Raw genomic sequence first — 25,704 nt, forward strand, 5'->3', positions numbered from 1 at the left:
TGGAGCACGAGCTGCCCACATCAGGCCCACCTCGGCCACGCCCCCTGTTCCGGCCCCGCCCTCTCTCCCTCTTCCCCCCCCCCCCCCCAACCCCAGACTTCTCTTTTGGTTACGCCCCCTCGCCTCCGCGATGGGTAGGTGTGAATGGAGGAACTTTGGGGGGGGCGGTATTAGACTTTCACAGGAGGTGTTCCGCCCGGGAGGGGTTAAAAAGTAAATCCCGCAGCAGGGTCTTGGGGGGGGGGGGGGGGGCGTCAAGCGCGTGCGCGCGGATACAGGAGGCGTGCAGCAACTATTGTGTTGTGGAAGGAGCCGGTCGGTTGAATGAGAGGAACAAAGTGAGATGGTGAATTCAGCCGAGCGCCCGAGGTAAAGAAACTGCTGAAATCTCGACGATCAGCTTCTTAGCCTCCGAATTAGCAGGGGTTTGTGCAATGTAATGAAAACGTTTTGATATAAACGCTTAAATGCAGTGGAAAAAGTGATTCTTCCGACACTGGTCGAGTCTTTAAACTTTGAGATCGGGAAACCGAGATTGGATCTGTTTTTGTAGTTGGCCATTTGCTATGTTAACATCTGCTGAAAGCGACGTGCCAGGGAGCACCGTGTAATTGCCAGTCTCCCGTGTTATTGTCCTAGTCTTTGAGGAGGAAACTTAATGTAACCGACGTAAAGTTTTGCTGTATTCTGCAACCACATCTCCTTAAATATTGATTTCTCGTCTCTTTTTAAAGGGACGGCATTTAATTATTTTGATCTTAAAAAGGAGCTTTCGTGATCCGTGCAAGATTTGTGTGATTTGTTTTCTAAAGGGAAGATAATCTTTTATGCTTGTAACTTAGAAAACGTACAGACTTTTAACAATAAAACGATGGTTCACCGGATCCTTAGCAGTCCTTGAGGAAAGTGGTTAATTTCTTCTTCCATTCTCATCCGAGACATTTATGTATCTGGTTTCAAGGGATGATAATGCTAAATATTTGTCATTTGAACATGAAACACCAATATAATAGGTCAACTGGCAAGGATAAAATATTTCCTAATAAAGTTTCATACAAAAAAACTATTCAATCTCGAAGCTTTAGGGAAGAATAGGAACTGATGAAAGGGCAGGAAGCAAAGTATTCTTTTTGGAAATGTTATCCAATTCGAGGGCAATTACTAAATTCGGCGCCTTGGGATTTGATGCTGGAATCTAATTATTTTTAATTTACATAAATGACCTGAATTCAGAAACTCGATGTAGAGCAGTCAGATTTGTGGATAATACCAAACCAGGTGGAGCAGTGAAATCTGAGGAGACAGCCCAGAAATTATGAAATGAGTTGGACAAGCATAATGCCAGATGAAATTTAATGCGGAGAAGTATAGATGATACATATCTATTTCTGTATTATTCATAGTTAAGAATGAAGCTGGAAGAGATCTAGGAGTCTTTGACTGATATATGGGATGTTGAACCAACCTAGTCAAAATGGGGGAATAAGTACCAGGAGGTAATGATATCTAAGTTTATAGTGCTCTGATTGGATTGCACCAGGTTTGGTTGTCAAGAAATAAGAGACATTTGAATGTGAAAAAGAGCTACTGGACTGATTTTTCCCCCCTACCTGTCCAAAGTGTGCAGCCTGTTACGAAAAAAGACCAGAAAAGTATGTGCTTTTTAGCGTAGGAGAGGTGATTTTATAAGATGATTAAATATATAGAAAATGTAATCAAATTTTACTTTATATCAGAGAGTGAAATAAGGGGTCATGTGCTCAAATTAGCAAGAGGTAATTTTAGAACTGGTATTGAAGTTCTCCACACAATGACTGAACATATGAAATGGTCTTTCAGATACAGCAGAGGTGACCAGAACCCTGGAAGTGTTAAACAATTGACTTCTACAATGGTGCTTTAGAGGGGAGGGCTTTAAGATATCTGGATGGTTGAGCTAAGACGTATTGATTGCCTTTCTCCTCTGTAATTATCTTGCCAAAAAGAATAAAAGCAAATATTACTGAAAAAAGAACAATGTGGTATATGAATTTCAGTGCCAGTGTGGTGTCAGATGTATAGGTTGTATGTCCCAATGACCGGCGGATCATATCAAACAGCACATCCTTTTGGTTGTTCGCAACAGACAAAGTACTGACTGTATCCAACCAAACCTTGTTCGCAGAACTTCAACATTGGCCAGGATTTTATGGTCTTACCACGGTGTGTCTCCGGGAATGCAGCGGGTCATTTAAATTGCCATTTACTTAAGTGGGACAGTAATATCCTGCTGGGCGAGAGGGGTCGTAAAATCCTGACCATAGTCCAACATAAGAATGTGATTCTGCGATTGGACAACACCTGCTGAACAACCCTGATTGTGATAAGAATTGTGCTGAAAACCAATTGATGATTCAGTTGGCCTCGCAATGTGGCTCTCCACATGTTTTTTCACACAGGACCCTGTATTTTGCAGACAGAAGGAACGTGTCCACATTTTGTCTTTTTTTTTTAACAAAACATTTTATTGAGGCGTTTATGGTTTTAGAATAATAAAAGAAACAAATACACAAGCAAACATAGCTCAGTGCGTAACACATCCCTCCATCTACCACTGTTCCCACCTAACTACCCCCTCCCCCACCCTTATTGAACCTGCTGACAGTTTAGTTCTCTCCAAGAAGTCAATAAACGGCTGCCACCTCTGGACGAACCCTAACGTTGATCTTCTCAGGGAAAACTTAATTTTCTCAAACCTGAGAAACCCAGCCATGTCGCCAACCCATACCTCTGATTTTGGGGTTCGAGTCCCTTCACGCTAGTAATATCTGTCTCCGGGCTACCAAGGAGGCAAAGGCCAAAACGTCAGCCTCTCTCGCACCCTGGACTCCAGGGTCTTCCACACTCCAAACATCGGAACCTCTAGACTCGGAGTCAGCCTCTTTTTTTTTTTAGTACTGTGGACATGACATCCTCATCCCTGTCAGAATCCCCTAAGCTTCAGACATGCCCAAAACATGTGGAAATGGTTTGCATGCCCTCCTGCAGACCTCACACACCTGGCCTCCACCCCAAAAAACCTGCTCATCATGGGCTACCATCATGTGTGCTTGGTGAACCACCTTGAATTGTATCTGGCTGAGCCTGGCACATGATGAGGACATGTTGACTCTGCTCAGGGCATCCTCTCATAGACCCGCCTCTAACTCCTTTCCCAACTCATCTTCCCATTTGCGTTTTATCTTGCCTATCTGGGTTTCCTCCCACTCTATAAGTTCCTTATAGATTTCTGATACCTTCCCCTCTCCCACTCCCGTTCTACAGACTACCTTGTTCGGTATCCCCTGTTCTCTGCCACCTCTGAAACTTCCCATCCATCCTCCCCGGGACAAACCGGTGATTACCACAAATTGGAGCCCAAACCGGCGCTGTCCCCAAACTCTCAGGGCCGCCACTACCACTGTGCTCGTGGAGTATCGGGCCAGCGAGAACGGCAGAGGAGCCGTTACTTGTGCCCTTACATGAGGCCGCTTCCACTCGCTCTCACACCGACTCCTCCCCCACTTCCTAATGAGGCTCCTAAAGTTCGGCCCCCCCCATCTCCGCTCCAACTGTACTTTCTTTACTCGCGGGGTTTACCCGCCCACACAAACCCAGATATCACCCTATTCACCCGCTTAAAAAAGGCCTTTCGTATAAAAATAGGTAGGCAGTGGAAAACAAACAAAAATCTCGGGAGGACCGTCATCTCCCCTAACGGGTCATAAATGTACAGTAGTAGGTCGTCGCATATAACGGGACCCTGTGTTTTCTCTCTCTCTTTTCCCCCCCCCCCCCCCCCCCCCCCCCCCGGACTAGCCGCTTCCAGTCCTTTGACGCTCTCGGCGCCAACGCCAATGGCTCTATAGCCAACGCAAACAACAGTGGGGAGAGGGGACATCCCTGCCTTGTCCCCCACGGTGCAGTCTAAAGTAGTCCAAACTCGCCCGGTTCATCCGCACACTCTCCACCGGTGCCTGGTACAGCAACCTCACCCAGTCAATAAAACCCTGCCCAAACCCAAACCGTCCCAGGACCTCCCACAAATAATTCCATTCGACCTGGTCGAGGGCCTTCTCCGCATCCATAGCGACCACCACCTCTGCCTCCCTCCCCTTGGAGGGCATCATGATCACATTTGGGAGCCTTCTAACCTTGGCTGTTAGCTGCCTGCCTTTGACAAACCACGTCTGGTCTTCCCCTATCACCCCCAGAACACAGTCCTTTATCCTCGGCCAACAATTTGGCATCAACATTCAGTCGGGAGATTGGTCTGTATGACCCGCATTGCTCTGGGTCCTTCTCCCGCTTCAGGATCAATGAAATCGAAGCCTGGGACCTTGTTGGGGGAAGAACGCGCCGCTCCTTTGCCTGATGTAAATGCCCTCACCAGCAGCGGGCCCAGCATCCCAGAGAACTTCTTGTAAAATTCCTCTGGGATTTTGTCTTTTTCAACTAAACGAAAGCTTATGGAACAGCCATTCCCTGGTTCATTCCCTTGACCAATCAGAGTTTGGTTTGAATTTGAACAAGGTTGGCCACTTCACTCCTAATGTGCTGCATTTTCCATGGCAACGACTTCACGAGAGTCCACTTGCCAACCAGACAAAACTCTTATGTAGTGTTCTCCCGCTACAGTTGATAATTTCATGCAAGCTATCTTGAGTGCAAGACAAAAGGTTTGATAGCATGTCATTTTATACACTAATACGATAATGCATATATGTTGCAAATTCTAGTAATTGTGAATAGAAAGTTATTGTACCATAAGTTTGTTTGTGTGGTGTCTTTTGAATAGTGATGGTTGCACCCCGGCTGAGCTTTATATGAATGAGATATACCTTCTTCCTCAGTTGTACATGCTCACAGATTTTCTCATAACTCGGAGTTAAGTGAAAAATAGGAAGTACCTTTTAATAATTAAGAAATCAGACCTGCAGCATCACATCCAGATAATGTAAATGCCAAGTAGTATTGTTACAACCTCCTGGGCTAGTGCGTAGTCAATTCCAGCCCCACTTGACTCGGAGACGTAACACACTTGAATTAAGCAATAATTCTTAGGAAAAAATACCCAAAGTGTTCGGTGCTTGTCTGCCCAATAATTACAGTCACCAGGTTGGTAAATGTAAACACTATTACCTTTTAATTATAACAAGAACTATAATGAAATATACAGCAAACACACTAACACAGGGGGAGGAGAGGGTTGAAAATGTTAAGGAAAAAGAATCTTTGTTTGAAGTGGTTGTCTTTAAGTAGACCTTCCTTCAAAGTAAGCTTTCAGACTGAGGTCTCTGTTTTCAACCTGTAATGGTTTCACTGTAGGTTTATTCAGGTTTCTGCAGTTTCAGAAATACAGCAGCTTACAACATTTCTATACTCAAATCTTTTTTCGCTAAGAAGGCCAACATGCCATTCGCCTTCTGTATTGCTTGCTGTACCTCCTCGCTTACTTTCAGTGATTGATGCACAAGAATACCAAGGTCTCGCTGAGTATCTACCTCTCAATTTACACCCATTCAAGTAATCTGCCTTCCTATTTTTGATACTGAAGTGGGTAACCTCACATTTATCCACATTATTCTGCATGTGTCCACTCTCTCAGCCTGCCCAAATCATGCTGAAGCATCTCTGCGTCGTCCTCACAGCTCACCCTCCCACCCAGCTTTTTATCATTTTCAAATTTGGAGATAATTCACTTTGTTCCCTTGTCCAAATCACTAATATATATATAATGTGAACAGCTGTGATCCCTGTGGTATCCCCCTCGTCACTGCCTGCCATTTGGAAAAAAAAGACCCATTTATTTCAACTCTTTGTTTCCTGTCTGCTAACCAGCTTTCTATCCATCTCCAGAAACTATCCGAATCTCCATGCGCTTTAACATTACATAGTAATCTGCTATGTGAGATTTTGTTGAAAACCTTCTGAAAGTCCAAGTAAACCACATCCATCTTTCTCCTCGATCAACACTACTAGTTACATCCTCAACGAATTCCAGTAGATATAATTTCCCTTTTGTGCTGACTTTGTCTTATTATATCACTGCTTTCCAACTGCTGCGCTATGGAATCCTTGATAATCATAGAATCATAGAATTTACAGGAGGAAGCCATTCAGCCCATCCAGTCTGCACCAGCCCTTGGAAAGAGCACCCTACCTAAGCCCAGCCCAGCCTTTTTGGACACTTAAGGTCAATTTAACCTGCACATCTTTGGACTGTGGGAGGAAACCGGAGGAAACCCACGCAAATATGGGGAGAACGTGCAAACTCCACACAGACAGTGACCCAAGCCGCAAATCGAACCTGGGACCCTGGAGCTGTGAACCATTGTGCTATAGTGCAATGAACTCTAGCAACTTACCACTGATCTTCAGCTCACCTGCCTATAGTTCCCTGTTTTCTCGCTGCTTTTTTTTTTTGAATCGTGGGTTTACATTAGCTACCCTTCAATCTGTACGAACCATTCCACTGTCCAAAGAATTTTGGAAAATGACCACCAATACTTCCAAAATGACCACCAATACCTACTTCTTTTTGGGCCACTCCTTAAGTACTCTCGGATTACTATTATCAGACCCTGAAAATGTGCCCTTTGATTCCATCAATTTCCCCCAAACCATTTCTCGACTAATACTGATTTCCTTCAGCTCCTCACTAAAACTTGTGTTTCTCAGAACTTCTGGTACATGTCTTCCTTTAATTAGAAAGAAGCAAAGTATGAATTGAGTTACTCAGCCATTTCTATGTTTCCCCTTTATGAATTTCCCCAATTTCTGACAATTGTTTTCTCGTTAGATAACTATAGAAACTTTTAATGTTCCTCGCTAGCTTACTTTCATATTCTAGTTTCCCCTTGTTAATCAATCCCTTGGTCTGCCTTTGCTGAATTTTAAACTTCTCCCAATCCTCAGGTCTGTTGCTTTTTCTTGCCAATTTGTATGCCTCTTTGAATCTAATACTATCTCTAATTTGCCATGTAAACCATGGTTTGGCCACCACTCTCTTTCCACTCTTGTGCCAGATAGGAATAAACAACTTTTGGAGTTCCTTGAATGCCTGCCATTGCCTATCTACCGACCTTCCTTTCAGCAATGTTTCCCAGTCCATCATAGCCAACTCGTGCCTCACACCATCATAGTTTCCTTTATTGAGATTCAGGACGCTGGACTCAGAATCAACTACCTCACTATCCACCTTGATAAAGAATTCTATCATGGTCACTCATCTTCAAGGATTCTCTCACAACTAGATTGCCAACTAATCCTTCCTCATTACACAATACCCAGTCCAAGATGGCCTGCTCCCTTGTTGGTTCCTCAACGTATTGGTCCAGAAAATCATCCCGTGTACACTCCAGAAATTCCTTCTCTATTGTACCGTACGTAATTTGACTCACCCAATCTATATGTAGATTAAAGCCCCTCATAATAACAGATATTCCTTTCACACATGCTTCTCTGATTTCCTGTCTAATGCTATTTCTAACATTGCCACTGCAGTTTGGTGGTCTGTACACCACCCCCACAAATTCTTTTGCTCCTTGGTCTTTCTTAACTCAGCCCATACAGATTCTGCATCGTCTGTGTTAATATCTTTTCTCAATATTCCCAACTGTATCATATTTGTGTACATCTATCTGCACAGCTAATACATCCATTTTAATTTGAATGTTCTGAGCTTTCGGGTACAAAACCTTCAGGCTAGATGTTCCTTGTCCCTTTTCTACTATTTTCTACTGTTTTCTTTTGATTCTGGCCCTTGCTTACTCTGCATATCTACCTGTCTTATTCTCCTCGCTGTCTTATTCTCTTATCCTTGATTTCCCCTGCTCTGAATCCTTACATAAGTTCCAATCCCCCTGCCATAAGGATGTAAATGTGTTCGAAGCAGTGCAGAGAAAGTGTACCAGAATGGGCAGGTTGTCTTAGGAGGAAAGGTTGATCAGGCTTGGCTTTTAACTGCTGGAGTTTAGAAGCATAAAATAACAATAATCTTTATTAGTGTCACCAGTAGGCTTACATTAACATTGCAATGAAGTTACTGTGAACATCCCCTAGTCGCCACATTCCGGTGCCTGTTCGGGTACACTGAGGGAGAATTCAGAATGTCCAATTCGCCTAACAAGCATGTCTTTCGAGACTTGTGGGAGGAACCAGAGCACCCGGAGAAAACCCACACAGACACTGGGAGAACGTGCAGACTCTGCACAGACAGTGACCCAAACCAGGAATTGAACATGGGTCCCTGGAGCTGTGAAGCAACAGTGCTAACCACTGTGCTACCGTGCCTGAGGGGTATTAACTAGAACTAGAGGTCACTGTTTAGAAATAATGGGTTGTCCATTTATGATAGGAATGAAACCATTTTGTTTTGGGGATGTGAGTGTTTGGAACTCCCTGATAATGAACAGAGGGTGCAATCGAACAGCCTTGTTGCACTTGACCTGGTGACAAAACGAGGTTGTACTCTGGAGAATTGTGATGCTTTGAACACCTCGCGAGATCGTGTTAGATCTTGTGAGGGGGGATCTAGATTTGTATATTTGCATAGTTAGTCTCAGTTAAATATGGCTGCACTGGATTCTCCCAGTGTCTGTGAGCCAACGGCCATGCCTAGGAGACCTCGCTATAGCGCTGTTTAGTACTGGTTGACACAGTGTGGGACATCTCCCAGGCAATCGGAGGCCCCAGGTGTTTGGGCTCTGGATAGGGTGGCACCTTGGCATTGCCAGTCTGGCACTGCCAGGGTGCCCAGATGCTGTCAGGCTGGCAGGGACACAACCAGGGTGCCAGGCTGGGAGTGCCAAGAATTTTTGTGGGGGAATTGTGCCCGAATTCTAAATCTGCCCTTGCATTCCCTGTATTCCTTCTTAGACTGCTCCTATCTACTTATGAATATACAGGGGCAGCATGGTAGCACAAGTGGATAGCACTGTGGCTTCACAGCGCCAGGGTCCCAGGTTCGATTGCCCGCTGGCTCACTGTCTGTGCGGAGTCTGCACGTTCTCCCCGTGTCTGCGTGGGTTTCGTCCCACAGTCCAAAGACATGCAGGTTAGGTGGATTGGCCATGCTAAATTGTTGTACATGCAGAATGGCTTCATTGGAGAATTAAGGTGATGCTACCAATGTTGATAATCCTTCTTTTTCTTCAGTTAGTTTTATAAACCCCAAAGACCGCCACTTTCGGGCATGGCTCCACCCTCATCCCCACCACTTTGGGCATTGCCTCAAAGAAGGCTGTCCAGTACCCCGCGAGTCTGGGGCAAGACCAGAACATGTGGGCATGGTTGGCCGGGCATCCTTGGCACCATTCACATCCTCCACCTCCGGGAAAAACCTACTCATACGGGTTCTTGTTAAGTGGGCTCTATGTACCACTTTTAGCTGCGTCAGGCTGAGCCTTGCGCACGCGGAGGTGGTGTTGACCCTGTGCAGTGCTTCGCTCCAGAGCCCCCACCCTATTTCAATCCCCCAGGTCCTCCTCCCATTTCTTTCTTGTTGCGTCCATACGGCGTTGGTCCTCTCTACCAGTCGGTCATACATGTCGCTACAGTTTCCTTTATCTAGTATGCTTGCATCCAGTAACTCTTCCAGTAATGTCTGTCGTGGTGGTTGTGGGTACGTCCTTGTCTCCTTTTGTAGGAAGTTTTTGAGTTGCCGATGCCTTAGCTCATTCCCCCGGCTAGCTTGAATTTCTCTGTCAGTTCGTCCAGGGTTGCGATCCTGCCGTCGTGTATAGGTCCCTGACTGTCAGTGTCCCTCCATCCTGCCCCCACCTTTTGAAGGTGGCGTCAGTCAATGCTGGTGTGAACCTATGGTTGTTGCAGGTGGGAGCTTTGTCCGACATTTTGGTCAGGCCAAATTGCTGCCGTAGTTGGTTCCAGGATTGGAGGGTGGCTATCACCACCAGGCTGCTGGAGTGTTTTTTGGGTGGGGATGGGAGTGCTGCCGTGGCGTGGGCCCGTGGGGATGTAGATCGGGATAGATCGAAGTAGGAAGAGGTATCTGGGCAGTACATTCATTTTGATCGTCTGGACTCTTCCCCGCGAGGGAGGGTGAGAGTGTTCCATCTTTGCAAGTCCTTTTTTACTTCCTCCGTCAGACTGGTGAGGTTCCATTTGGATCCCCAGGTAGCGGAATTTGTGTCGGGCTTGTTTAAACAGCAGTCCCATTAGTGCTGCCCCCTATTTGTGGGTGTACTGGGAGGATCTCACTTTTGCTCATGTTGAGTTTGTAGCCCGAGAAGGTGCCAAACTCTTTCAGGAGCACGATGATTCCGTCCATGCTGCTTTGTGAGTCCAAAATGTAGAGGAGCAGGTCATCTGCATAGAGTGGGACTCTGTGCTCTCTGCCACCCCTTCGGATCCCCCTCCAGCTTTTTGCTCCTCTGAGTGCGATTGCTTGTGGTTCGATCGCTAGAGCGAACAGCAGCGGGGACAGTGGGCATCCTTGTCTGGGAAATAAAGAATTATACTTGGGCTTTGTTATTTTCTATCTGACTCTCCAACAGCCTACTATACATGGCATCTGGCCCTATAACTTGTCCTCCTTTGAGTTTTGCTATCTTTTTAAGAATCAAAATGTTTTTTTCTTTTATGTTCTCACTCTCGCTAACATTTGTGAAAACGGATTCAAAATATTGTTGGAATATTGCTTCATATCTCCAGCTGCCACAACTAAATTTATGCTTTATGCCTGGGTTTCTATTCTTTTTTTTTCATATTTTCTTTGAAGGTTTTCCACTGCTCATCTGTTTTTACATAGGATTACAATTACATAGATGTTCTATGCTCAGTTAATTTTTACCACATCACATAGCTTGTTTAACTTTTCCCAGTCCAGCTATCATTTGTTTGTTTTTCCCAGTCCAGCTATCAATTGTTTTTTCAATTTTTATGTTCAACATTTCTTTAGTCCATTCTCCAGTTGTAGTACTGCGATTCTATTCAGTTATAATATTGCTACCTGCTTTATCCGTCTTGGAAATGTTGTAATTGGGAACTAGCTCCGTTTTCTTTCCAGCTTTGAAATGGGCCTGTTAAAGTTGTTGCATCATTACATTCTATAGTAATTAATGTCTTTAAGCATGATTTGATGGAAAGTTTTCTGTGTGCTAGCGAGCAGGAACTGCCGTGTGCTTCCCGACGCTCGGCCCGGCAAGGGTGTCATCGCTATAAATGTTTAATTGGACCACTTAACGAGGCTCCACGGGCTTCATGACTGTCGCGCTGGCTGATTCACTGGGTCCCCGCATGCCAGCCCCCTGCTAACAATGGAGAGCAACCAAACGTTTCCTGCACAGCCAGCCCCGCACAGCTCGCGGCCATGCCACAGAGGAGATTCGGGGATGCCGACCTGGCCATACTGTTGGATGTGGTAAAGGTTAGACGGGCTGCCCTGTGCCCTCAAGGGACACAGTGGGTCAGCCACAGGGCAGCTAGTGCAGCCTGGGAGGATGTGGCAGCGGCTGTCAACTAGGCAAGCGTAACCAGGAAGACTGGCACCCAATGCTGTAAGAAGGTCAATGACTTCCACCGGTCTGCAGCAGTGTGTTTGCACAGGCCCCCGAGCACCCTCTTTATCCCCCCCCCCGCCCCCACACACACACGAACATGCGCCTGGCAGCACACCCGCCAGCACTGTTCTGTGCCCCGGCCCACCCATGTCCAGAAGTGCCACCCACACTGCCCTCCCCCATACTCTAAATTCCACCCGCCATGATGAACGGCGCGTACAGCTCGTGTTGCCCCCTTTGTGTCCCTGCAGGAACAATTGGCCCACAAAAGATGGGAGAGGGCCCAGATGGGCAGCGGGATGCCCAACCAGAGTCTGCACTCTCTTCTAGGAACGGGCTGTGGAGGTCGCGGGTGTGGTCGAGGACAGATTTGTTGCCGACATAGAGGTTGGTGTATGGCGCAGAGGTGAGGTTACACCGGCCCCCACCTAGATAACCTGTCACACGTGAGTTGTTAATAACTGCAGACTGACCCATCCCTCCCACTGACCAGGGGCGGAATTCTCCGCTCCCACGCCGGGTGGGAGAATCGCGGGAGGTCCGTTCTCGCACCAACCGCGATTCTCCCCCCCCCCAAAATGGCGTGTCATCCGGGTTCTCCGACCCGGATGGACCGAGCGGCCTGCTGTTCGCGACCGTTTCACGACGGCGGCAACCACGCCTGGTCGCCGCCGTCATGAACATGGCGTGAGGTGCCCGTTTGGGGCTTGTGGGGGGCCTAGAGGGGACTGAACACCACGACCGTGCTCGGAAGGGGAAAGGCCCGTGTCGGGCCTTTGGGAGAATTCCACCCCATATGTCCATTCTCCAACAAGATCCTTATCTGGCCGTGCTGGCCCATCCAGGGTGGTTCTGCCCCCTGCCTGCCATGGGAACACCACCGCTCTGAGGAGACTAGCATATATGCAGCACAGCTGTAATCCCCGCCCTCCATCAGTGCAGAGACACTCACCTCGGTGGGCAATAGTAGTCGACAGGTTTCTGCGGCACAATGTGGTGACCACTGCACAGGTTCTGATGCACATCATGTGGAAGTAGAAACGCCCAGGCGAGAGAGCAGTTGGGGGTCTGCTGGATCCCAGAACCCACCTGGTTCTCAGACAGATGCTGAGCTTCTGGAGCAGGTTTATCCAGAGCTGAGGCAGACACTCGGGTGCTGCCGTGATAGTCGAGGGTGAAGTCAGCGACACTCCAGCAGATCCATAGCCCACTGGAAGAGTTCCAGAGGCAACGGGTGCAGGAGATGGCGCGGCAATGCATGGCACCGAGGCCAACACTGTAGGGTGGCAACCGCCGTGGAGAGCCTGGTGCTCGGTGCCAGCAGCATGAGGGAGGTTCCAAATCAGTCCTCAGCCAGTGATGGCCTTGGTGGAGCGCCTTGACCGTATCTCCCAGTTGCTGGCGGATGTGACCCATTACCAGGTGGACCTTGATGAGGCGCTGCGAAGCATGTCTGAGTCTCGGGTGGGCATTGCTGAGGCGTTGCGGAGCATGTCCACTCACTGAGGAACATTGCTGAGACATAGGGAAGCCACCAGGTATGGCAGTGCCAGATGACACAGGAGCAGAAGGGGCTCAATCCACCGGCCCCTCTATCCCAAGGTGAACCTCAGGGCCCTATGGGCACTTGGAGGGGGGTGCTGAGTGCCAACCTGGAGCCACCCTACAGAGTGGCGATGACAGCCAACAGCTCCTCCGAAACCCACCCCCTCTGATGGAGCGGGAGGAGGAGGAGAGGGATTGGGAGCACAAGGGAGGGGGCTGGGGAGAATGAAGTGTGAGGGATGGGGGAAGTGGAGGGTCGAGGGAAGGCTGGAGGAGGGGGAGAGAATGACAGACGAGGTCACATCTTATGTGATGCGTGCAATGATGAGGGCCTCCCTGGTCCTCCGACCATGCCAGATGCTTGCTGCTGCACCTGTCCTCCCTGGGTTTGTCCTACACACGCTCCTGGTCTGGGGCCTCCTCCTCGGAGATGGGCACATGTCCTTCACCTCCACCATGTCGCCCTGCTGCTGTGCCAGGTTGTGGAGGGCACAGCAGACCACCTAAAAGCAGGCACCCCTCTGGGGGGTGTACTGCAGTGCACCACCAGAGCGTTTGAGGCAATTAATGCTCACTTGATGTTCTGCCCAGAATTGAGCTTCAAACTCCATATCTGATCCATCATCCAGCCCTATCAGCCGGAATTCTCTGGCTGTTCACGGTGGCAGAATTCTCTGGTCCTGCCGGCAGTTCACCAGCTGCCACAGGTTTCCCGGCAGCGTGGGGTGACTTCAATGAGAATTCCCATTGACAGCAGTGGGACCAGAGAATCCCGGCACCAGCAATTGGCGCACCGCCTCCCGTCGCTGAGAAACATGCGGCTGGGAGGCCGGAGAATCCCACCCATTGTTTCTACCTCTACAAAATTATGTATCATCCACACTGTTACCAAAACAATTATACATTATACATTATTTAACTTTTGACCTCCTTCCTCAATGCCCATCTTACGAGCTCCCATTGTCATAAGCTTCAATTTGTTCAAAGTTTGCCAAATCGTGTCCTGATCCATGGTAATTTAATGACTGATTTCTTGTCCTCAACATAATTGTTTAAAACCTTCATTTTTAAGTTCCTCCATGGTCTCGTCCTCTCCCACCCTGTCTAACTTTGTGTTGTCTTCCTCAACATCCCAGTCCCCCATTGCTGGCCTTTTGTGCAGTCAGTCTTCACCTCACTGTATCATTGGCTAAGTGTCCAACTGCTTTGGTCTTACTCCCTGGAACTTCCTCTGCCATCTTCTGTCACTGTGATCTTACTTTCACTCTCACTCCTCGCTCACCTTGTCAGAACGTATGCTTCATTATTTCTTCTATCTCCTCATAATTGCTAAGTTGAAGGTGCTACATTAATTCAAGTTATTATAAAACAGTCCATTGTGCTATTTATTATAAGCAACTGCATGTTGTTAAAATTCAGCTCAAAAATAATATCCCAGTTTAATAAAATACTGAACAAAATAGGCTGCCTTGAAGTTCGAACACCAACTTAAACCTTTACTAATTTGTCAATTTGGTGGGGCATTCTGTTTAATTGTGGTCTTTAAGTGAGAACAATTGGTATGTTACTGCTAGATATCTCGAGTTGCTATTTCACTGTTCAAAGTCTCATTTGCTGCATTCTGTTCTGTCTACTTGCAAAGCACGGTGGTACAGTGGTAAGCACTGTTGCCTCATAGCGCCAGGGACTCTGGTTTGATCCCAGCCTTGGGTGACTCTGTGGAGTTTTTTTACATTCTCTCTTGTGTCTGCATTGGTTTCTCCGGGTGCTCTGTACAGAAAATGCAACTTATTATTTTTTTTAAAAATGAGTACCCAATTATTTTTCTTTCCAATTAAGGGGCAATTTAGCATCGCCAATCCACCTAACCTGCACATCTTTGGTTTGTGGGGGTGAAACCCACGCAGACATGGGGAGAATGTGCAAACTCCACACGGACAGTGACCCAGGGTCGGGATTCGAACCCGGGTCCTCAGTGCCATAGTCCCAGTGCTAACCACTGCGCCGCATGCCACCCTCGAAAATGCAACTTGGATGGGCATGCCGTGTGTCCTGCATGGATGACTGCAGAATCCTCAAGCATATCTTTTGTAGGAAACTGTCTCAGGGATCAAATGGTTAGTAGACACTATAAAAGGATGCCTTAATAAAAGAACCATACAAACTTCTGCATTGTAGACCATCTCTTTTGGGGAAACACTGCAGCTGGCTGGCTCATGTGGAGGAGAACATTGAAACTTGGTAAAGCATGTTTTGAGGACCGTCTACACCAAACTTGCAACATCAAATGTGCCCAGATGAAGGCTAGATTCATGGCAGCTACATAATTTCCCTCCCAAGTACCAAAATCGGCATGGTGACTTGCCAGTCCTGTGGACCGCAATGCTAATCTCACATTGGATTCCTCCGTTATGAGCGAACTCTGAGGACTATGAAATCGTTTACAATGTGAACATGCTTTAACAACAGGGAGTGTATCGTACCACTGTTTGCATCTTGAAAACCGTTGGCAACTTCAAGTCCCATGACACTATATAGAATCCATCCTGGGGATTTATTGGTTTTTAAGCTCTTAAAGCAGCCAGATAAATGAATTCAGCATGAACATATTTGTAGATTTTGATTCTGCTGCTTGGTGCCTTCTCTGTTGAATACTTTAAAATAAAGCAATCAATTAGTATGATGGCTATAATCATCCTCTACCATAGTCCCGTGGCAATCTTAAAGGATCTCCGTTCTTTGATATTGCAGTGATTTTAGTGAATATTCAGTTTTGCATGAAGCAATTAAGAAAAACTAGGATTGACCCATGATGAGTCATATTTTGAGGAATTTTAGGAATTAATTGAAGTCAATGATTTTATGGATGGAATTATAGAATAGCTAAAGCATTTGGCCTACAGTCCCCTTGCCAGCAAGAGTAACCGAGCCAGTCCCACTCCCCATTATTTCCCTGTAGCCCTGCAATTTCTTTCTCTTCAGATAATTAGTTAAATGTATTTGAAAGCCATGATGCAATCTGTCTCCACCACAATTTCAGGCAGTGCATTTTGAATCCTAACTACTGCCTCTGTTTTCTTAATAAAAATCTTTGCCTCATGTGGTCTCTGGTTCATTTGGCACTCACCTTAAATTGGTGCTCTCAGTTTCTGCCTATCAACTTGGTCCAGACCCTCATGATTTTGAAAACACCTATTAAATTTCCTCTCAACTTTCTCTAAAGAGAACAATCCCAGCTTTGTTGAGCTAGCCTTATAGCTGAAGTTGCACGTCCCTGGAACCATTCTCTTAAACCTAAAGGATAGTGTCCAGGATTAGATACACAAAACCAGTTGAGACTGAACCAGTGTTTTATAAATGTTCACTATAACTTGTTTGCATTTAGTCATTTGGTAGTATAAGACTTTTGTCAAAGCTTTTTGTCTTGCACTCATCAGGATAATCACAAGAATATCAATGTCAGGAAAAACAACTTTATATTGTCAGAGAAAAGGGTGCTGATTGTTTGGCAAGTGGCGCCTGATTGGTAGAGGTGTTATCACCAAATAGTGTTGACTGACAGTTAACTGCCAAGCATTCCTTGCTTTCCTACTCAATGGACCAAATCTTCCTTTTGGTTCGGGAAAACCCAACGTGTATTTTTTGTGGCTCTCAAACGGCACACCTGACTCCTGTGGGACTTAAATGCAGCATTTTTGTCTTTTCACATTGGCGTCAATCTCACAGTGCAGTTTGCGAGCTGTGAATCCATGCAGGAGGAGTATGTGTGCAGCGGTGGGAGGTGAGAAAGCCTGCCTCAATTCACCAGCAGAATATCCCAGCCTCCAAATGTGTTTAAATGCCCCCAAACCTCATACCTCCATCTATTTCATGCCGCCTCAGGTCACCAATGTCAAATCTGTGACTCCATGCTCCTCAAAACACCCATGCCATCCCATTTGTCCTTCATGCCCTTTATCTTTCCCCATGCCCCTTCAGATCACACTTGCCACCTCTTTGACCCTGTGTATCTTTCATAGCCACTCGCTCTGTGTGCACCATATACTGTCCTCACATTCCATGCATTACCGATGGAAAATATTTTGTGTTCCTTGGGGAAAATATGAACCTCTTGCTGTCTAGTAAAAGCCTCAATTTCATTGAAATTGAGAGAAAAATGAAACTGCACACACAGTTCGACCTTATGACTATGCAACAGCATCGGGCGCAAGTGGCTAGAAAGGAACAACATTCCAAAAACATTCTTTGATTGTGGGAAACATGTTCGTGCGAGAAATTACACCTCAGGCGAAAAATTCCATTAGCCAAAATGGGTCCGATTTCAAAAACTCGGCAAACTGAAGATGAACGATTTGGCATTGGCACGCTGACCAATTATTGTCAGCACGTAGTGACAGTACACAATTTGTACCAGATGTTTTCACCACAGAGAATCCCTACAGTGCAGAAGGAGGACATTCGGCCCATTGGGTCTGCACCGGCCCTTGGAAAAAGCACCCTATCCCAGTAACCCTATCTAATCTATTGGACACTTGAGGAGCAATCCACCTAACCTGTGCATCTTTGGACTGTGGGAGGAAACCAGAGCACTTTGAGGAAACCCATGCAGACATTGGGAGAATGCACTGACCCGAGATTGGAATTGAACCCGGGGGACTGGAACTGTGAGGCAGCAGTGCTCACCACAGTGCCACTCTGACATGCCTGACTTGAGGACTACAACTGAAATTACAGAATCTGTTGTGACAGAATCATCTACACAATCGGGGACAGTTCCTGAGTTGGTTTTGCCCGATGTAATACCAACCAGGAAGTCACTCCTACTCCAAAGAGCCAAGTTCCTGAATGTCGTCAAAACGAGACTTATGTACACCCAAGAGATTGTTTTGCTCATGTACATATGTATCTGTAATAAATGTTTGTTACAGCATAATGTGTTGTGTTAAAGTGTTAGATTAAGTAAAACTGCTGGGGCAAAAGGAGTGAAGAGGGCTGTTATGTATCAGAGTAACACAATTTGCTGGTATAATGCCACGTGTTACACAATGACACCATTGAACGTTTCACAGGCTTTTGTGGAGTTTACCATTGTACCCTGTTTGCGTAGCATCTTGTAAATAAACTCCTTGCACTATGTTATACAAACTTTATGTATGCCACGCCTGATTCTTTTTTTGTGTGGCTACAACAAAGAACATAACAGAACCACATGAAAATGGTGTGCAGGGGGAAATCCTCCTCATTTCCCTAATTTAAAATGGGGAATCCAATCTTAGTGGTGGTGGGAGGGGCCAAGAGTAGAGTGTGGCTGGGGTAGAGTGTGCTTTTTTTTCACACCAGGTAATCCTAATCTGCAAAAAAGTCAGAGGAAAATGGCATGTGGTTGAGAATGCGGAGGCTTTTAAGCTCTGAGGCCTTCAAACCATCTTTAAATATCGTAGAGACCCAAATTTTGTAGAGGCAGCCACAACTGCAGCCTGCCTGTCCTACCAGATACTTCAGGAATGAGCCCTGCTGCTGCTTCTATGCTGAAATTCAATTTCACTCCCTTTGACTGTGACCAGCCTCTAGCTTCACAGCTGATGGCTATTTCAAATGTGAATTTAGCCTCATTAGTTGTGAGAGAATTTCCCAGCTGCAGGTTGTGTTTGTTGCTTGCTCCTGCTGGTAGCTGCAAATGCCTGGAGTCTGCTGTTGCTGCTTCCTTCCTATTCTGTAGCCGCAAAGAAGGACAATTGTTTCCAAGATATCTGGGTCCTGGAACGCTGGGCTCAGGGACTTATAGAGTCCAGAAGGCAAACCGGTTTGAAGTAAGAAGATGCTGTGGGACCTGGTGCATGACATTGATCCAAGTGGGCCACCTGATGATGTTGTTAATAAATGCTTTTGCTGATTGCTGATGCATTTGTTGCTGGTGTGGTGAGTGCTGCATGTAACTGGCATGTCACCGAAGGTTAAATTCAATGACTGGTTGGCTTATGGGGGACAAGGATACCCGCTGGGCTGATGACTTTGGTGCGGAGTCCTGAGACCAAGGTTGGGACCCAACACAACGAGGCCCAAGCTGCTACCCATGCTGTCATTGAGTGGTGAATCGGCATGCTGAAAATGCGGTTCCGATGCCTGGACCGATCTGGTGACGTCCTGCAGTACACCCCCCAGAGGGTCTCCTGCTTTGTGGTGGTCTTCTGTTAACTCCACAATCTGGCACCGCAGGGGGGGCGGGGGATGTGGAGGAGGGATGTAGAGGAGGAGGGACATGAGGAGGGGCTGGAACACAAGCCTGAGTAAGAGCTGGATGATAAATGACAGGCGGTGGCAAGGCTCTAACATGCGAGGAGGATCAGGGAGGGCCCTCATCAATCCCTGATTCACCTAGGATTAGGCTTTGTCTGTCAGCTCAACCCCGTCTCCATTTCCCACCCTGTTCTCCCCTCCCAAGAATCTGTGTAATATCGCTCCAGGGTGATGGACCTGTGTTGGCACTGCTATTGGGTCACCACACAAGGCAGGAAAGTGATGACAGCTCACTCTGAGGAAAGTTCTGGTGCTCCTCAGTTTTTGCATAAGTCTGACTCCTGTCTTTCTGCTGACCGTGCGCTCACATCCATTCTCTGAATGGGGTCTGCACTGTGCACTGTGCCTGGGGGTACAGGGGTGAGGGGCAAGTGCAGGCATGCTCATTGTGAAGATTAACGTGACAGAGATATGAGGCGTGACATGTTTTAATAATGAACATTTTACTGTGACAGATTTCCATTCCCTCTAGCTACAGATAGTGACCTCATTAGTGCTCCTCAATCTTCTTGATCTTCCATGGCCGAATGCTACATCTAAGTGTGTCCCCAGTCTGCAAATCAGAGGTGGAGGCAACCTGCTGCTTCTGTGCACTGTGGCCTTTAATGCCCTTGGTGGGCCTGGGGCCATGAACCCATCAAACATAACGGTGTCACTGGCGTTGCTGTGCCACCCTGTTTTGCCCGCTTGAGATGAGTCGTTGTTCGGAGGGGGATTCGGAAGAAATGGAAACTGCTGTCATCTTCTTAGTAGCAGGCTCGGGTTGGCCTCCAACAGTTCCTCTTCCCTGGCAGTTCCCGTTAGGCCCTAGGTATCTCTATGGGAGCTCCAGTGGCCTCTAAATCATTTGGTGCTGCCAGTCCTGGAGGCTCTTCAATGTCTGCGCCATGGGGTTGACGTTCCCAGCGATGCTCCTCTGTGAATGGGCCATGTTCTGCAGTGCCTTGGCAATGCCCACCTGTGTCTGGGATATGTCTCTAAGTGACTGGGGCGTGATGTTGAGGCCCTCAGATATGGTCATCACAGACTGAGCCATGCCTTGGGCACCACCACTCAAGACACGAATGTCGTGCTGTACGTTTTCCACTGCGGTCATATTAAGATCCCCGAGCAGACCCACACAGTGGCTAGGATACTGGACCGCAACTCAATATTGTATTTAATTTTGTAAGACTGTGTGGAAAGAATGATTCACGCCAGGACCGAGTGCATGAAAAATTAGGGCTCGATTATTTTTAAAACAAAACTTCATTATGAATTACAATATAAAACTGTAACTGTTTTTTTAACTTCAAACCTGAAACGAATAGCTTATAATTACACCTAAGCAATACCACTCCATTTCCCATCAAACACCAAGAAAATGAACATACAATTCTCAACCAGTTTAAACCAGCAAGGCCTAAGTTGCATTCCAAAGCAGATCCTGGCTCTGGTGAGAAGACCTTCAGACTCTATCTGAATATCTTCAAATGTTTGTGTCACCTGGGTTGCTTCAACCTTATTCCTCGTCTCCAGGCAACGCTGCGCTGCTTTTAAATAGTATCACTTTTAAGCTATCTCACTGGGAAAGAAAGCTGCCTATCTTTTTTGGTCACACAAGGGTTGCCAAATCAGGAGCCAGCCTGGCTATCGAGTTCAGCTTCCCAGTGATGAAAATAATTCTAAGGCGAAGGGCGCATATCTCCGGATAGATTATAAAGTGTTGTAGCGAGCGGGAAATGCCGCGAGCTTCCCGGCGCTCGGCCCTGCGAGCCGATGATGCGGGGGCAGCCGGGGCTCAAACAAGCTGCCCTTCCGTCCCAAGGTGTACTCCAGGGCCCTTTGGACACCGAGCGGGAGGAGGGGGTGCTAGGTGCCAACCCAGACCCGTCCCATGGAGTGAGGACTGTGGCCATCAGTTCCCCCGAGTTCCACCCCTCTGATGAGGCCACGTCTTGCAGCATTCACACGAGACAGGGCGACACAGCTGTTCATCTGCCGCCGAAAAGTGAGCCGATGCCCTCCGGTCCCAGAGCCCACAGACAGTGCCTGCCAGGGGCATCGAAGGCCATGGGATGAGGTAGGCAGCTGGCTGCCTCCTCCTCAGATGTGCATCCTGGGGACACAACTAGACGTGGCGATGGAACTAGGAAGGCCAAAATCACCGAGAATCACTGAGGGCACTGGGGAGGAGGGATGGGGTGGGGTGGATGGTGTGGCGGGGTGGGGGGGGGGGGGCGGTAGGGGTGCGGCACCATTGGGAGAGTGGGGAATTGTAAAACACAATAAACACCCTTGTACACAGCCTGTATGATGCTTCTGTCACTTTCTACCGCAATGTGGACTGACCTCCGAACCCTTGGCCCTTCTCCAGGCATTCCCCCCCCCCCCCCCCCCCCCCCCCCCCCCAACAAACCTGGGCACACCGAGTGCAGGTGATGGGTGTGAGCGAGCACTCAGCAGACAAACTGAGGGGTCAGACGATGACATAGATTGAGGAGCATTGGCTTCACAAGGGGTGATGTAATACCTATCCTGGGAGGGTGGGAAATGGGAGTGGGAGGTGACGGACCAGGCCACGTCCTCAGTGAATCGGGTGAGTATGAAGGCCCCCCCTGGCCCTCTGAGATTGACGGACCCTCGCCGCTGCCGCTTGTCCTGCAGCTTTCGGCTGGTCCTCCGGTTCCTCAGGGTGTAGCTGTCGTGGACACTCCCCGGGAAGCGTGCACACACATGTAATACCTTCATCTGGTGGTATATTCAGTGAATGGAACCCCTTCGGTTAACATGAGGCACTCCCAGATGGTCCGGTGAGCGCAGGGCAACATGCGTGGAATCTATTACCCGCTGGACCTGGAGCAGCCCGGCGATGGTGGAGAAACCTGCTGCCTAGGCATCTTTCTCAGCTTGGCCCATGACAAAGATCATGTAGTTTTCCGCCTGGGCATAGAGGGCATCCGTAAGGTGTCGGATGCATCTGTGGCTGTGGCCTGCGAGATGCCACAGAAGTCCCTGCCTGAGCCCTGGAATGATCCTGAGGCACAAATGTTCAGGGCTGCAGTGATCTTTTTTCCTAACAAACATTTTATGAAGGCATTTATGGTTTTATAACAACAAAAGATACAAATGCAAATGTAAACATAATTCAGTGCATAACACCCCCCCCCCCCCACCTCTTCTCACTGTTCCCGCCTAAACTAACCAAACTCTTTCCCCCCCCCCCCCCCCCCCTTTTTGAATCTGCTAATAGTTTAGTTTTCCTCGAAGAAGTCTATAAACGGCTGCCACCAACAAATGAACCCTAACATTGATCCTCTCAGGGCGAACTTCATTTTCTGAAGCCTGAGAAACCCAGCCATGTCGCTAACCCATACCCCTGATTTGGGGGCTCCGAGTCCCTCCACGCTAATAAGATCCGTCTCCAGATTACCAAGAAGGCAACAGCCAGAACGTCAGCCTCTCTCGTCCTCTGGACTCCCGGGTCTTCCGACATTCCAAAAATCACCACCTCTGGACTCGGCGCCACCCTCGTTTTTTGTACCGTGGACATGACATCCGCAAATCCCTCCCAGAATCCCCTAGGCTTCGGGCATGCCCAAAACGTGTGGACATGATTTGCGGGCCCTCCTGTACACCTCACACACTCGTCCTCGACCCCAAAAAACCTGCTCTTCTGGGCCACGGTCATGTGTTCCCGGTGAACCACCTTGAATTGTATCAGGCTGAGCCTGGCACATGATGAGGACATGTTGACTCTGCTCAGAGCATCCTCTCGCAGACCCGCCTCTACCTCCTTTCTCAACTCATCTTCCAATTTACATTTTATCTCGTCTATCTGGGTTTCCTCCCACTCCATAAGTTCCTTGTAGATTTCCGATACCTTCCCCTCTCCCACTCCCGTTCTAGAAACTACCTTGTCCTGTTTCCCCTGTGGTGGTAGAAGCGGAAAGGTCGAAACCTGCCTTTGCACAAAATCCCTCACCTGCAGATAACAAAACGCATTCCTTCCCGGCAATTCAAACTCCTCTTCCAGATCCTCCAAACGAGGAAAGCTCCCATCAGTAAACAGATCACCCAGCCTCTCAATACCTGCTCTCTGCCTCCTCCGAAACCCACCATCTAACCTCCCCGACACAAATTGGTGGTTACCACAAACTGGTGCCCATAGTGATGTTCCCTCCACTCCCATATGCTTCCGCCACTGTCCCCAAGATCTCCGGGTCACCACTACCACTGGGCTTGTGGAGTACTGGGCCGGCGAGAATGTCAGAGGAGCCATTACCAATGCCCCCAAACTTGTACCCTCACATGAGTCTGCCTCTACCCGCGCCCACACCGACTCCTCCCCCACTACCCACCTCCTACTCATGACTATATTTGCCGCCCAGTAAGTTCCTAAAATTCAGCAGTGCCAACTGCCCAAGCCCCAGCTCCGCGCTAGCAGCACTTTCCTTACTCGCGGGGTTTTACCCGCCTACACAAACCCAGAGATCACCGCATTAACCCGCTGAAAAAAGACCTTTGGTATAAAAATAGGGTGACACTTGAAAACAAACAAAAATCTCGGGAGAACCGTCATCTTTACGATCTGTACCCTCCCCGCCAGTGACATCGGGAGCATATCCTACCTCTGAAAGACCTCCTTCATTTTCTCAACTAACCGGGCCAAATTTAATTTATGTAACTGCTCCCATCCTGTGCCACCTAGATACCCGAGTATCGAAAGCTCCCTCCCACCACTTTAAATGGCAACTCCCCCAGTCCCCTCTCCTTCCCCCTCACCTGGATCACAAAAATCTCGCTCTTACCCATGTTCAATTTGTACCCCACAAACCGACCAAATTCCCCTAATATCCGCACAATCTCTCCCGGCGTTTGATGCTCTCAGCGCCATTGCCAATGGCCCTATAGCCAAGGCAAACAGTGGGGAGAGGGGACATCCCTGCCTTGTCATGAAGTAGCCCAAACTCCCCCCGTTTCTTCGCACACTCGCCACCGGTGCCTGGTACAGCAATCGCACCCAGTTAACAAAGCCCTGCCCAAACCCAAACCGTCCCAGGATGTCCCACAGATAATTCCACTCCACCCGGTCATAGGCCTTCTCCGCGTCCATAGTGACCACTACCTCCATCTCCCTCCCCTCGGAGAGCATCATGATTACATTCAAAAGCCTTCTAACGTTGGCTGTTAACTGCCTGCCTTGGAAAAACCCCGTCTGGTCTTCCCCTATCACCTCCGGAACACAGTCCTCTATTCCTGAAGCCAAAGCCTTGGCCAACAATTTAACGTCAACATTCAGTCGGGAGATTGATCTGTACGACCCGCATTGCTCTGGGTCCTTCTCCCACTTCAGGATCAATGAGATCGAAGCCTGTGACATTGTTGGGGGAAGAACACCCCACTCCCTTGCCTCATTAAATGCCCTCACCAGCAGCAGACCCAGCATCCCAGAAAACTTCTTGTAAAATTCCACTGGGTAGCCGTCTGGTCCCGTGCCTTACCCGACTGCATGGCCTTCAATCCTTCTGCTACTTCTACAATCCCGATCGGGGCTCCCAAGCCCTCCATCAGCCCTTCCTCCGCCTTCGGAAACTCAACCCACTCCAAAAACTGCCTCATCCCCTCCACCCCAGCTGGTCCTCCGGCTCATACAGCCGACTGTAAAACTTGAACACCCCGTTCACCTCCGCTGGGTCCAAGATCGTGTTCCCCCCCCTCTGTCCTTCACTCTTCCTATCTCCCTGGCCACTTCCCTTTTCCTGAGCTGGTGTGCTAGCATCCTACTGGTCTTCTCAGCGTACTCTTATATCACCCCTCTCGACTTCCTCAACTGCCCCACCGTCTTCCCTGTAGATGTCAGACCAAACTCCCATCTGAAGCTTCTGCTGCTCCTTCAACAGCCCCATCTGTCATTTATCTCCATATAATTTTGCATGGCCTCCCTAATCCGCCCACACACCTCCTCATCTGCTAACAGTCCTACATCCAATCTCCATTGTGGGCGCTGACCCCCCCCCCCCCCCCCTCCCCCTCCTTGCTCACCTGTAGACCCACCCAGTGTGGGGCAAGGTCTGACACAACAATCGCCGAATACTCGGTAACTATCAACCCCGCCAGCAAAGCCCTGTTCAAAATGAAAAAATCAATCCGGGAGTACACTTTGTGCACGTGGGGGAAAAAAGAAAACCCCTTCGCTCTTGGCCGTCCGATCCTCCATGGAGCCACCCCTCCCTCCTGCTTCATAAACCCTTTTGGTTCCTTTGCCGCAGTTGCCCTTGAACTCGACCGATCCGACCTTGGATCAGTGACCGTGTTGAAGTCCTCCCCCACCCCCTGGTGA

General features: G+C 48.2%; 1 protein-coding gene across 17 annotated transcripts in view; it reads left to right on the forward strand.

The window, feature by feature from the left end:
• Window positions 1–245: 245 nt before the first annotated feature.
• LOC119963057 (prominin-1-A-like) overlaps window positions 246–25,704 on the forward strand; it is a 308,012-nt gene continuing 282,553 nt past the window's right edge. For 16 of the 17 annotated variants that reach the window (XM_038791582.1, XM_038791585.1, XM_038791593.1 and 13 more), the window contains exon 1: window positions 246–369. The gene's annotated coding sequence lies outside the window, so the exon portion shown is untranslated. Of the gene's footprint in view, window positions 370–423; window positions 661–25,704 lie in introns of those variants that run through there. The other variant, XM_038791583.1, reaches the window with a different exon arrangement.

Source organism: Scyliorhinus canicula, chromosome 3 (genome assembly GCF_902713615.1).
Source record: "Scyliorhinus canicula chromosome 3, sScyCan1.1, whole genome shotgun sequence".
NCBI classification, from domain to species: Eukaryota; Metazoa; Chordata; class Chondrichthyes; order Carcharhiniformes; family Scyliorhinidae; genus Scyliorhinus; species Scyliorhinus canicula.